At 38.4% G+C, this 12,347-nt stretch overlaps 1 protein-coding gene across 13 annotated transcripts in view; it reads left to right on the forward strand.

Annotated features, from left to right (window-relative positions):
* ATP9B (ATPase phospholipid transporting 9B (putative)) overlaps positions 1 to 12,347 on the forward strand; it is a 308,184-nt gene that overhangs the window by 182,413 nt on the left and 113,424 nt on the right. The window lies entirely within an intron of this gene.

Consider the following 12,347-nt stretch of genomic DNA (forward strand, 5'->3'; position numbering starts at 1 on the left):
TTTTCGTTACCACTTGCTTTGTGGATTGGTACATGGTCATTTTATAAATATTCCATGTGTGCTTTAAAAATATATATATTTTTACATGAAGTTATTCTATAAATATCCATTAGATTGATCTTCTTTAATTTTTAATATCATGTATGTGCTTTACTGTCTTTTTTTTAAAAAAAACTCCTTAACTTTTTAGTTACTGAGTGTGCAAATCTGTCACCATAATAATGAATTTGTCTATATTCCCATGCCATTTTGTGAATTCTAGCTTTATATATATATATATATATATATATATATATATATATATAGTGAGGCTACGTTATTAGTTGGCTATAGGTTTAGAATAGCTCTTATTATTCTGGTGAATGAAAATCTCTTATAAACAGCATTAGCTAGGTGGTAGTGGTGTTTTCTTAAATCCCATGCTACCATCTTTACACTTACTGTGATTAATACTTTATTTGCATTAATTTATGTCACCTTGTTTTTGCTGTTTGTTTTACTTCTATATTTATTTTTCTTTTCTTTCTTGCAACCTTTGGAGTTTTTTAAATTCCATTTTTTCTTTTAACTTGAAGTGATACCCTGTATTTCTATTATTGTGGTTTCCTTAGAAATTTTACATATTTAATATATAATATTTAGTAAAGTTTAAAGTTAAGCTTTATCTTTACTCTCCTCTCAATCAATGCTAAGACCCTGAAATATTTTAAGTCAGCTCATCTTCCTTCTCCCATCCACTTACATGCTTTATTGAGTCGACATTTGCTTTCATTTTGCTGTCCTGTTTGGTTTATACTCAGTGTTTGCACTAGACCTCCGGGCCGCAGCCTTCTTGGCATTACTGCAGTAGTCAAAGGGTGCTTCTAGCGAATCATCCTACATATTCTTGATCAGTCTTTTTTCGAAAAGGATAAGGGCTTTTAGCAGGGTAAATTTCATTTACAGAAGAATAACCTTAATGATTATGTTTGAAGTAAGACTTGGAAAATACAGTGCGTATTATTCACATTCAATCCTATTGCTTTTTATTTTGGCCGGGCGCGGTGGCTCACGCCTGTAATCCTAGTACTTTCGGAGGCTGAGGCAGGTGGATCACCTGAGGTCAGGAGTTTGGGACTAGCCTGGCCATCATGATCGAACCCCGTCTCTACAAAAAATACGAAAATTAGCGGGGCATGGTGGCACACACCTGTAATCCCACCTACTTGAGAGGCTGAGGCAGGAGAATCACTTGAACCCAGGAGGCAGAGGTTGCAGTGAGCTGAGACTGTGCCACTGCACTCCAGCCTGGGCAGGCAAAAGAACAAAACTCTGTCTCAAAAAAAGAAAGAAACAATACAAGGCAGCAAGGTAAGTGTCGTGGTCAGTAAATAGTCAAAGCTGATGCGCCGGCCCCTGCTGACACAGAGCAAATGGGCAGGCCATCCAGTGCCCTTGGCCTCTTCTTAATTGGAGGGGATAGGCGTAAGCATTTAAACGAAACAGTTACATAGTGGTAAACACTGTTAGTAAAGTCAAACCGGGCACTGGAACAGAGAGAACCTTGCAGGGCTTCAGAGCAATGTGGGGCTTCCTTGGCCTGGTGTTTATTAAGCGGCAGCCTGCATGGTGAGGCCACCGTGGAAGACCTGGGGAAAATGTCTTGGCAGAGAAAGCACATTGTCCCAGCACAGCAGAGACGGCCTGTGGCTGGCACAAGTGCACTCCAGCTCAGCCTCCCCAGCCTCCAGCACAGAGCGCCTGCTCCCGTCTCTGTCCAGCAAACACATCTTTTTCTAGGAATTCCTTTTTCTTCTTTGCTTTCATTAATTTGATTTTTCTTAATGTCAGTTGATTTCTTTCAGTTCTAGAATGTCACATGATGTTCCTTTCAAGACTGCTTCTCTTTCACCACGTAAAAGGCCTAATGAGAGCTTTGCTTCCTTTTGTATCTAGGGCACCTCTGTCTTTAACTGACAGCATTGAAGAGTATTGAGACTTTTATTACATTTTAGTGAAATATTTTATTTATATGGACTATCTCCAACCACTTCTTTCTTTAGTAAAATAATATAGAAAGATTTGACCTTTTTCCTTTATCCAGTTACCAAGAAAAATTAGAGTTATGAAAGTTAGTTTATGTAATAAGCATTTTTTAACTAAAACTAATTTTTGTTTTCATACCTCAGTAATTATATGTATTTATAGTAAAACAAAATAGAAAATAGGGCAGGTTGATAGCTTGAGTCCAGGAGTTAGAGACCAGCATGGGCAACATGGTGAAACCTGGTCTCTCCAAAAAACAAAAACAAAAATTAACCGAGCATGGTGGCATGCGCCTGTAGTCCTAGCTAGTTGGGAGGCTGAGGCAGGAGGATTGCTTTAGCCCAGGAAGTTGAGGCTGCAGTGAGCCAAGATCACGCCACTGCACTCCAGCCTGAGCAGCAGAGCAAGAGCCTGTCTCGAAAGAAAAAATAATAATAATAAGAGAAGAAGATAAGTATTATCTGTAATCCTGCTGTCTCCACTTAAATTCTGTCAAACCTTTCCAATGTGTTTATACAGACTTACAAATATGACTATGCATATTTATATCTACATACAACACCCATACCCAGGTGAAGTCTGTGTATCCTTTTCTAGTGTCTGCTTAGAAAATGAGGATGATAGCCGGCTTTCTGCAGGTCTCTCTTGCTCTAGTTTTTAAGTCAGCTGTTTTATGTTTAGCATGTTCAGTCATGCTTGGAGAGACTTACGAAGCAGAACTGTCACTTCCCCTCTGTTTAGCTCCAGAACATCTCACACCCACTTCAACACAAGGCTCTACCATGTTTCTCTCACTCAGGATGCAGTTACACGGGGTGCACACAGGGGTGAGAACCATTGATGTCAAAAGCACAGGACACTGATTTGGGAAATTAAAGTTCACATTTGATTAAAGCCAAGTTTGTTTTCCTTTTGCAAATTTTCCGTAAAATATGAATAACGATACATTCTAGTATTTGCTAAATATGCTTTTGGATTGAATAAAGTGTAAGACTTCTAAAATATGTTTTGGTTTTGCACAGTGTACAAATCTGAAAAGTAAAGTGCTTTTTTCTCTGTTGTCCTAACACTCTTAAAAGGCTTTTCAAATTTAAGAAAGTTAAGCTGTTTTATAAAAATTCCTCTGTATGAAGTAAAATATTTTGAGTTACTTGATACAATTTACATTGTAAATTTCAGAGGAAAATATTATAGTATTTAACGTTTACTTTTGTAATTCTAAAATTCATATATGTTCCCTAAATCCTGTGCATCTCTCATAAGAAAAGGAAAACTGATGATCAGAATTCTGTATTCATTTAAAGTTCTCTGAGGTCAGGGACTTGTAGTTACTTCCCTCTTTATTAACTCTTTCATCCATATGCTTTGAAATGCTATATACCATTATAGTTGATAATGCAAAAACTGTCTTATCAGTGCTGGGTCAGAGTGTTTTTACTCCCACATGAGGCATATGTGGGTGTTAGAGGCAGAATGTTGTTTGACAAAGTGATAAAGGTGTTCCTTCTGAGAACACTGAAGAACCTCTTGTAAATACAGTGGCTTTGTTGAAAGCACTGAAGGTGAAGGGTGTTTGTGTGGCTTAGGAGACAGGGTTTCCTCTCATTTACCAAGGGTCTGGCCTCCAACCCAGTGAGCGTGGGGATGCTTGCCTGTGAGCTTCCAGAGCAGATGGACCAGGGATCCCAAGTGCTCTGTGCAGTCAGGACACCCCCAGATGGAAGACCAAAAGTGTCAGGCAGCACAGGCACAGCAGTCATTGCTCCTGGATTTAGGAGAGAACTTTTCTGAAGGAAAACTTTTAAGAGTTTTATCAGGTTACTTTTCGGTTAGGTACCCTTTCTGTGACATTTTACAGGTTTTTGCTAATTTACCAAACATCTTTAGTAAGACCTCATTTTCCAGGTAAAATGCTTGGTGAAAAGAGTGTTTTCATCTTCTTTAGACTTAGATTTGATATTCAGGTATTGATGATTTGGAAAATTTGGAGCCTATCCAGATCACATAAAATGCTAATATTGGGAGATTCACTGTTTAGAAAGCATTCACCAAGGGTGTGTCCAGGTGGCGTTTTGCTCTTCGAAGAGATAGATTAGGGGCAGGTGTTAGTCCATTCTCACACTGCTGTGAAGATACTATACTAGACTGGGTAATTGATAAACAAAGGAGGTTGAATTGACTCACAGTTCTGCATGGCTAAGGAGGCCTCAGGAAACTTGCAATCATGGCGGAAGGGGAAGTAGTCACCTTCACAAGGCAGCAGGAGAAAGTGTGAGCATGTGAAGGAGGAACCATCCCACACTCATCAAACCATCAGAACGCATGAGAACTCACTCATTATCACGAGAACAGCATGGAGGAAACCACCCCCATGATCCAGTCACCTGTCTCCCTCTACACACGGGGAGTACAATTCGAGATGAGATTCGGGTGGAGACACAGAGCCAGACCATTTCAGGGGCTGACTAAAGGATCTACTCAGCAACTCTGCAGAAACCAGGAATAGAGACGGGTTATCCAAGAAGGATCTGTGTTGGAGTCTGTTTTCTGATAGTGTGGACTCTCAGGATATGCACAGGAGACCCATCATGTTTTATCAGCAGAAACTACCAGCTTGACCTAAAGGAACAGAGACAGGATGAGATGAGAGAAGCCTGTTGGACTCCCAGAATCTTACAGGCAGGAAACAGCTTGATAGAGCTACTGGCTGCAAGCATGTGCTCCCTTTCAGAAAGAGGAAGAATGACCCCAAGGTCAAAATTGGCATGAGCAGTGCAGAGGCCATGGAGCTGCCGGCCTAAGGGCAGAGCACTGAGACACAGTTCTTCTATTATTCTCAGCTCTCGAAACTTAACAGTTTGCCTTGCTGAATTTCAAACTTGCTTGGGATCAGTGATCTTGTATTCCTTCTAGCTTCTCCCATTTGGAATGGAAATACCTATTTATCCTTGTCCCACCACTGTATTTTGGGAGCAGATAGCTTGTTTTCTGGTTTCACAGGTCCACAGGTGGAGAGGAACTTAGGTCCCAGCATGGACCCTGGCCAGTGTCTCACCCATGCCAAATTTAGATGGTTTAGATGATGAGATCTGGGGCCTTTGAGCAGATGCTGTTTGGATGAAATTTTGGACTTAATATTGATGCTAGAATAGGCTGAGACATTAGGTATATTGGGATGGGGTAAATGTATTCTGCATTTGGGACCGATGTAAATTTGCGAGTGCTAGAGGGTGGACTCCCATGCATGCAGTGATGGCCCCCAGAACACGTGCCCATATGAAATCTGTGAGTGGGACCTCACTTGAGAAAAGAGTCTTTGCAGATATAATTAAGATAATGATCTCTAAACGAGACCATCCTGAATTAGAGTAGGCCCTCATTGCAGTGAATGTCCTTGTAATCAAAGGAGTGGGAATACGCCAAGGAGAAGGTGAGGTGAAGACAGTGGCAGAAACTGGAATGATTCCTCTACTAGCCAGGGCACGCCAAGGACTGTGAGCAGACCCAGAGCTGGAGAGAGGCAGAGCAGCCCACCTCCACCCTCCCCACCCCACCACCCCTGACCAGTCCAGGAGGAAACAGCTCTGCCTGCACCTTCCAGATGGTGAGAAAATAAAATTCTGTTGCTTTAAGACATCTAGTGATGGCATCTTTAAGAAACCAGTACACCACATAGAGTCATTTTTTTACAAAATGCGTCATCCCCTGCTCTTGGCAAGGTAGCGTCAGGAAGGGTGAGATGCTGCAGTGCTCCATGGCTACTGTTTGCTTGTAAGAAACAGTTCAGTTTCCCGATATTCAGGAGTGTTTCCTCTCTGCCTGTTGTTGCTTGAGTGTTGTGGGAGGATGTCTCCTTGTCCTGCTAAGTGTCCTGCTAAGCTCTCACTTTATAATAGGCAGCTCAGCCTTCTGCCTGCTGAACACTTGGTTGAATGTGTAACAGTTCTTCATTTACTCACCATCCGAGTATGTGCTTTTGGGAGGTGTTGTGATGGGCCATTCAGCTCAGTACACGCCCCACGCTGCTGTGTGTGAGGGTGCAGGGATGAATGGCGTGCACCCTTGGGGCCCTGCAGCTCAGTCCTCAGCGTCTTCATCTGGACACCCTGCTCCCCTCCCTCCCTCCCTACCTCCCCTTTCCTTGCTTTTTCTCTCCATAGAAGTAAAAATTATCTGAAACTTTAATTCCTCCTCCTCTCCCCACAACCTAGCCCTCAACAAAAGCCAAAAACCATTCCCTAAACATTCAAGTTTGTTTAGAATTTTTAAATGTATTTTTCTTTAGGAAAAAAATACTTTTCTATAATTTATGTTAAGTTTTTAGTTACTGAGCATGGCTAATTCATGAACTCTCATCACTAGTTTTATCTAAAGTTTATATAAAGTTTTATATAAAGTTGAAATAAAACAGAGTTTTATTTTATATATACACACCTTATTGCCTCTAATTGTGGAAATAGTGCTGGGGAGCAGAGAAGTCATTTGATAGAAAAAGGGCATAGTTTAGAAGTAATTTTGGCTAAAGAGCCCCTTTTTCTGGTTCACTTATTTGAACTCACAAAATTCAGGGTTCTGAATTTGGGGAAACAATTTGAAACATTTCTATGATGAAGCATGTTTTCCAGATTTTAAGGTCAGTGGAGATGCTGTGACAGGAAACCTGGTTAATACTGCTTTTGTAATACCACAGTCCATCCCCTTTACGTGGTACATATGCCAGGGATTCCATACACGAACCCTGAGGGTCCAGCGTGGCTGCAAAAACCATCTAGCACTTAGCACCCGTATCTTCACCCAGTTTCAGAGTTAAGGTGCCATCCACGCTTAAGATGTTTCCTTTTATACTTTTTCTGTATAAATCTCTTATTAGTTATAGCATGAATTATGTGCCAGTTTTTATATTGGCTTAGAAAATATATTTTTGCACAATTCATTCCATTTTTTTTGAAATAATCACTGTCTTGGCTTTAAAAAAATTATAGTTAACAAATTTATTTTAATCTATCAAAAAAGTTATTACTTCTTGTTGCACAAGCTACTTCAGCAGCCTTTGAGCATTGTTTTATTTTGTAATGTGTGGGCTTTACAATTTTTATTTCATTTTTAATAGACAATTATATATATTTATGAGATACAATGTAATGTTTTGGTATATGTATACATTATGGAATGCTGCTTTTATGGTTAACTTCTTGCTTTTCCTAATGGTTTGCCACCTAAAAATTGCATATATAAATATATGCAGTCATCTCTTGGTTCCCATGGGGGATTGGTTCCAGCACCCTCCATGGATACCAGAATGCATGCGCACCCAAGTCCCGCAGTGGGCCCTAAAACCTACCCGTGGGACAAGTGGACCCTCCATGTCTGCGGGGTTCGCCTCCCAGGAATACTGTGTTTTGGTGCATGTTTGGTTGCAGGTGTAGAGCCCTCAGATACGGAGGGTTGACTTGACTTACTAAAAAGAGTCCATATCTGAGAGGACTTGCACAGTTCAAACCTGTGTTGTTTGAGGGTCAGCTGTGAATTAGTTTTTCCTGTTTTGCTAGTTTCTATAATTGAAATCATACTGGATGTTTTCTTTTTGTCTTATTCCTTTTGTTTTACATGGCTGTGTACAGGACGTTGTGTTGTCTTCTCGTTTCTTGCAGCTTGTCATTCTCTTGCATGAGCACACTCCAGTGTATTCAGTGATCCTTTCTGCTGTTTTGGGGTTTGGGTTGCTTCCAGTTTTTTTACAGTGAGCCAGCAGTGCTGCTATTAACATTTCATGTTGTGTACTCCACACGTTAGCACCCTGGTATAAGATATCTAAGAGCAGGCCGGGCGCGTTGGCTCACGCCTGTAATCCCAGCACTTTGGGAGGCCGAGGCGGGTGGATCACGAGGTCAGGAGATCGAGACCATCCTGGCTAACACGGTGAAACCCCGTCTCTACTAAAAAATACAAAAAATTAGCCGGGCATGGTAGCGGGCGCCTGTAGTCCCAGCTGCTCGGGAGGCTGAGGCAGGAGAATGGCGTCAACCCGGAAGGCGGAGGTTGCAGTGAGCCGAGATCATGCGACTGCACTCCAGCCTAGGCGACAGTGTAAGACTCTGTCTCAAAAAAAAGAAAAAAAAAAAGAAAAGGAAAAAAAAACATATCTAGGAGCAGCACTACTTGGCTGTGTTATTTGCCAAATTTACCAGATAATGTTTAACTGTTTTTCAAAGTGGTTGTACCAATTTACCATTCCAACATCAATGTGGAGAATAGTTCACATCCTCAGCAACACTTAGTATAAGTGGGCTTCTCATTGCAGTTTTAATGATCATTTCCAAGATTGATAGTGAGACTAAACAATTATGCCCATATATATTAGCTATTTAGATTTTCTCTTTTGTGAACTTTCTAAGTCTTTTGTCTGGTGTTCTGAGCAGCTTGCAGTTATTTATATATTTTAGATGCCAAGGCTTTCTCGGCTTATGTTTTGCTGATATCTTTCTCAATCTGTAGTTTGACTTTTTACTCACCCATTGGTGAAATTATGAAAAAACAGTTATTGATTTTACATGCCAAATATATGAGTTTTTTTTTTTGTTGGTTATCACTTTTTATGTTGTTTAAAAAATCCTTCCCTACTCCAAGGAGATGAAACTCTCCTCTTACATTATCTTCTAGAAGCTTAGCTGTTTTTCCTTTGACCACTGTAAGTGTTTTTTTTTATATATATATATATGGTGTGAAGTACGGTTTTTAAATACCATATTTCTGCAAACCAATTGTCTCAGCACCAGTTATAGAAAAGACTTTTCCCAGTGATCTAGTGCCCCGTCTGCCATGTACCAAGCATTTGTATACACATGGGCCTGTTTTGGTTACCTGTTCTGTTCCCTTGGACTGTTTTTGTGTTCTCGCCAAATAACAAACTGTGTTTGTTAACAGACTTTTATAATAGTTCGATGTTTGATAGAACAAGTCTGTCCTCATGTGCAGGTTTGTGATATAGGCAGACTTGTGTCATGGGGGTTTGTTGTACAGATTATTTCATCACTGAGGTATTAAGCCTAGTACTCATTAATTATTTTTGCTGATAATCTCCCTCCTCCCACCCTCCAGCCTCCGACAGGCCCCAGTGTGCGTTGTTCTCTTATGTGTGTTCTCACATTTAGTGTGTTCTCACCATTTAGCTCCCAGTTTTAAGTGAGGACATGTGGTATTTGGTTTTCTGTTTCTGCGATAGTTTGCTAAGGATAATGGCCTCCAGTTCCATCCATGTTCCTGCAAAGAACATGATCTCATTCTTTTTTATGGCTGTATAGTATTCCATGATGTAGATGTACCACATTTTCTTTATCCAGTCTGTCATTGATGGGCATTTATGTTTATTCCATGTTGGTTGGGCTGGTCTCAAACTCCTGACCTCCTGATCTGCCCGCCTCGGCCTCCCAAAGTTCTGGGATTACAAGCGTGAGCCACCACGCCTGGCCCGATGTTGAGCTTTTTTTCATATGATTGTTGGCTGCATGTTTGTCTTCTTTTGAAAAGTGTCTTTTTGTCCTTTGCCTACTTTTTAGTGGGGTTGTTAGTTTTTTTCTTGTAAATTTGTTTAAGTCCCATTTAGGTGCTGGATATTAAACCTTTGTCAGATCTGTAATTTGCAAAAAAATTTTCTCCCACTCTGTAGGTTGTCTTTTCACTCTGCTGTTAAGTTTTTTTTGATGTGCAGAGATTCTTCAGTTTATTGAGATCTCATTTGTCAATTTTTGCTTTTGTTGCAGTTGCTTTTGGTGTCTTCATCATAAAATCTTCACCCATGCCTGTGTCCTTGATGTCTCCGTCATAAAATCTTCACTCATGCCTGTCCTTAATGTCACTGCCTAGGTCTACGTCATAAAATCTTCACCCATGCCTGTGTGCTTAATGTCATTGCCTAGGTTGTCTTCCAGGATTTTTATAGTTTGAGTTTTTGCATTTAAGTCTTTAATTCGTCTTGAGTTCGTTTTTGTATATGGTGTAAAGAAGGGGTCCGGTTTCTCTCTTCTGCAAATGGCCAGCCAGTTATCTCAGCACCATTTATTGAATAGGGAGTCCTTTTCTCATTGCTTGTTTTTGTCAGGTTTGTGGAAGATCAGATGGTTGTAAGTGTGCAGTCTTATTTCTGGGTTCTCTATTCTGTTTCATTCGTCCTTGTGTTCTTTAAAGAGTGTTTTAGCTCTTCTTGGCCATGAATATGGTGTATCTCTCAATTTTATTTAGGTCTTCTCTAAAATAAGTCTTCTCAAATTTTGTTAGAGCAGTTCTTAGATACTTGGGATTTTTTAAATGATGCCGTAAATATCGTTCTTAACGGAACCATTTCCTCTCTTTTTGCTGATGTAAATAAATAAAATTAATTTTTATAAAATTATTGACTATCAATCTTGGTAAAAATCCTATTGATTTTAGTTATTAATCTAGGTGTATTAAATTTTTTCTATATATAATCATATCATCAGTAAATAATAACAGCTTTTTTTGTTCAGTTCTTTGCACCATTTATTTCTTTTCCTTGTTTCTGCAGCAAAGATCTTCAGTATGTTGTGAAAGAAAAGTGATTATAATAAACATTCTTCTTTTGTTCCCATCCTCAAAGGCAAAACTTTCAACACTTTGTCATTTAAGTATGCTATAAGTTTGTTTATAGAAGCCTTTTAATGCCTTAAGGACATTTTTCTGTTCCTATTTTGCTAAAAGTTGTTTTAAATCATGAATGTATTTTAGGAAATATTTTTCTAAATCTATTGAGGATTTTTCGTCTTAAAATTTTTCTTCTTTAATGTATTAACACGGTAAATGATATTGATTGACTTTCTAGTGTCATACCAACCTTGTATTTCTGGGGGCAAAACCCCAACATAATGATGGTATGTTAGTATTTTGTTTATTATTAGATTCCATTTACTTGTATTTTCTGTGAGATTTTTACATTGATTTACAGGAGTGAAATTGACATGTAATTTTTATTTTTCATACCATTTTTGTGGAGTTTGGTATCTGGATTATGCTAGTCTCATAAAAATATTTTTTTTCTCATTTTCTTTCTCTAAAATAATTTATCTAAAATTGGAATTGTTTATTTCCTGAACATTTACATAAGAAGAAGGCCATGTGAGCCTCAACTTTTTACTGTGGAACATTTTTGACACATTTAATTTAGTTATGGGACTATTCAAGTTTTTAATTTCTTGAGTCAGTTTTGCAAAGTTATAGTTTTCAATTCATAATCAAGTATTTAAATTTTCAGTTTTATTTACAACAGTTTGTTCATATTTTCCTGTTATCCCTGACATACATAGGATCTGTGATATGAACCTTTTTAATTCTTCATACTTGTTGTTTCTGCCCTTTCTGCTTTCTTTTTTTTCCTGACCACTCTTCCAATAGGTTTGCCAGCTTTCATTTCTTATGGAAATACCTACTCTTGTCTTTATGTATTCTTTGAGCTGTGTATTATTTTCCTATTTCATTAATGTTTTCTTACTTACCTATTTCCTCCTTGATTAGTTTTCACCTTCTGCCCCCTTTGTGAATATATGTATTGGAGGCTATAAATTTTTCTATAAGTACTACTTTGGTTGCATTTCAAAAGTTTTCATCTGTAGTGTTTTTGTTATTGTTAAGTACAGAATATTTTAATTTTGACGTGATTTCATCTTTGACCCATGCTTATTACAAACTTATTTCTTATCTTAATTTATAAACATAGTTGAGAAATTTCTAATACATCTTTGTTCATTTTTAGTTTGTATTTTTCTCAGAGAACATACCTTTTTAACTTCAGATCTATGAAATGTGTTGAGACTTGTTCTAGGGTCCAATATTTAGTCCATTTTTATAAACATTCTGTGTGTGCTTCAAAACAACTTGTATTCCCAATTGTTGGTCACAGGATCTCATCTGTGTGATCAGATCAAGATTCTTAATCTTGTTTTTCAGTTTCTGTCTACCACAAGAGTTTTTCTCTTTCATAAAAGTTGCTGAAATTTGTCAGAATCTCTCATCATTATTGTGACTTTGTCTATTTTTCCTTGGAATTCTGTTTATTTTTAGTATTTTATGTTTTGTGGCTTTGATATTGGATGCATACAAATTTAAATTGTTATCTATATTCCTACTGGATTAAGCAGTTTCTCATTATAAAGTGACTTTCTTTATCTCTACTAAAGCTTTTTGCATTAAATTCTACTTTGTTTTGTGTTAATGTAGCAATGCCAGCTGTCTTTAATTTCTTTGGCATATCTTTTTCCATCTTTTTACTTCCAACTTCTCTGTATATTTATTTTTATGTGTCTCTTGTAATT

This window comes from Gorilla gorilla, chromosome 17 (assembly GCF_029281585.2).
Source record: "Gorilla gorilla gorilla isolate KB3781 chromosome 17, NHGRI_mGorGor1-v2.1_pri, whole genome shotgun sequence".
Classification (NCBI taxonomy): domain Eukaryota; kingdom Metazoa; phylum Chordata; class Mammalia; order Primates; family Hominidae; genus Gorilla; species Gorilla gorilla.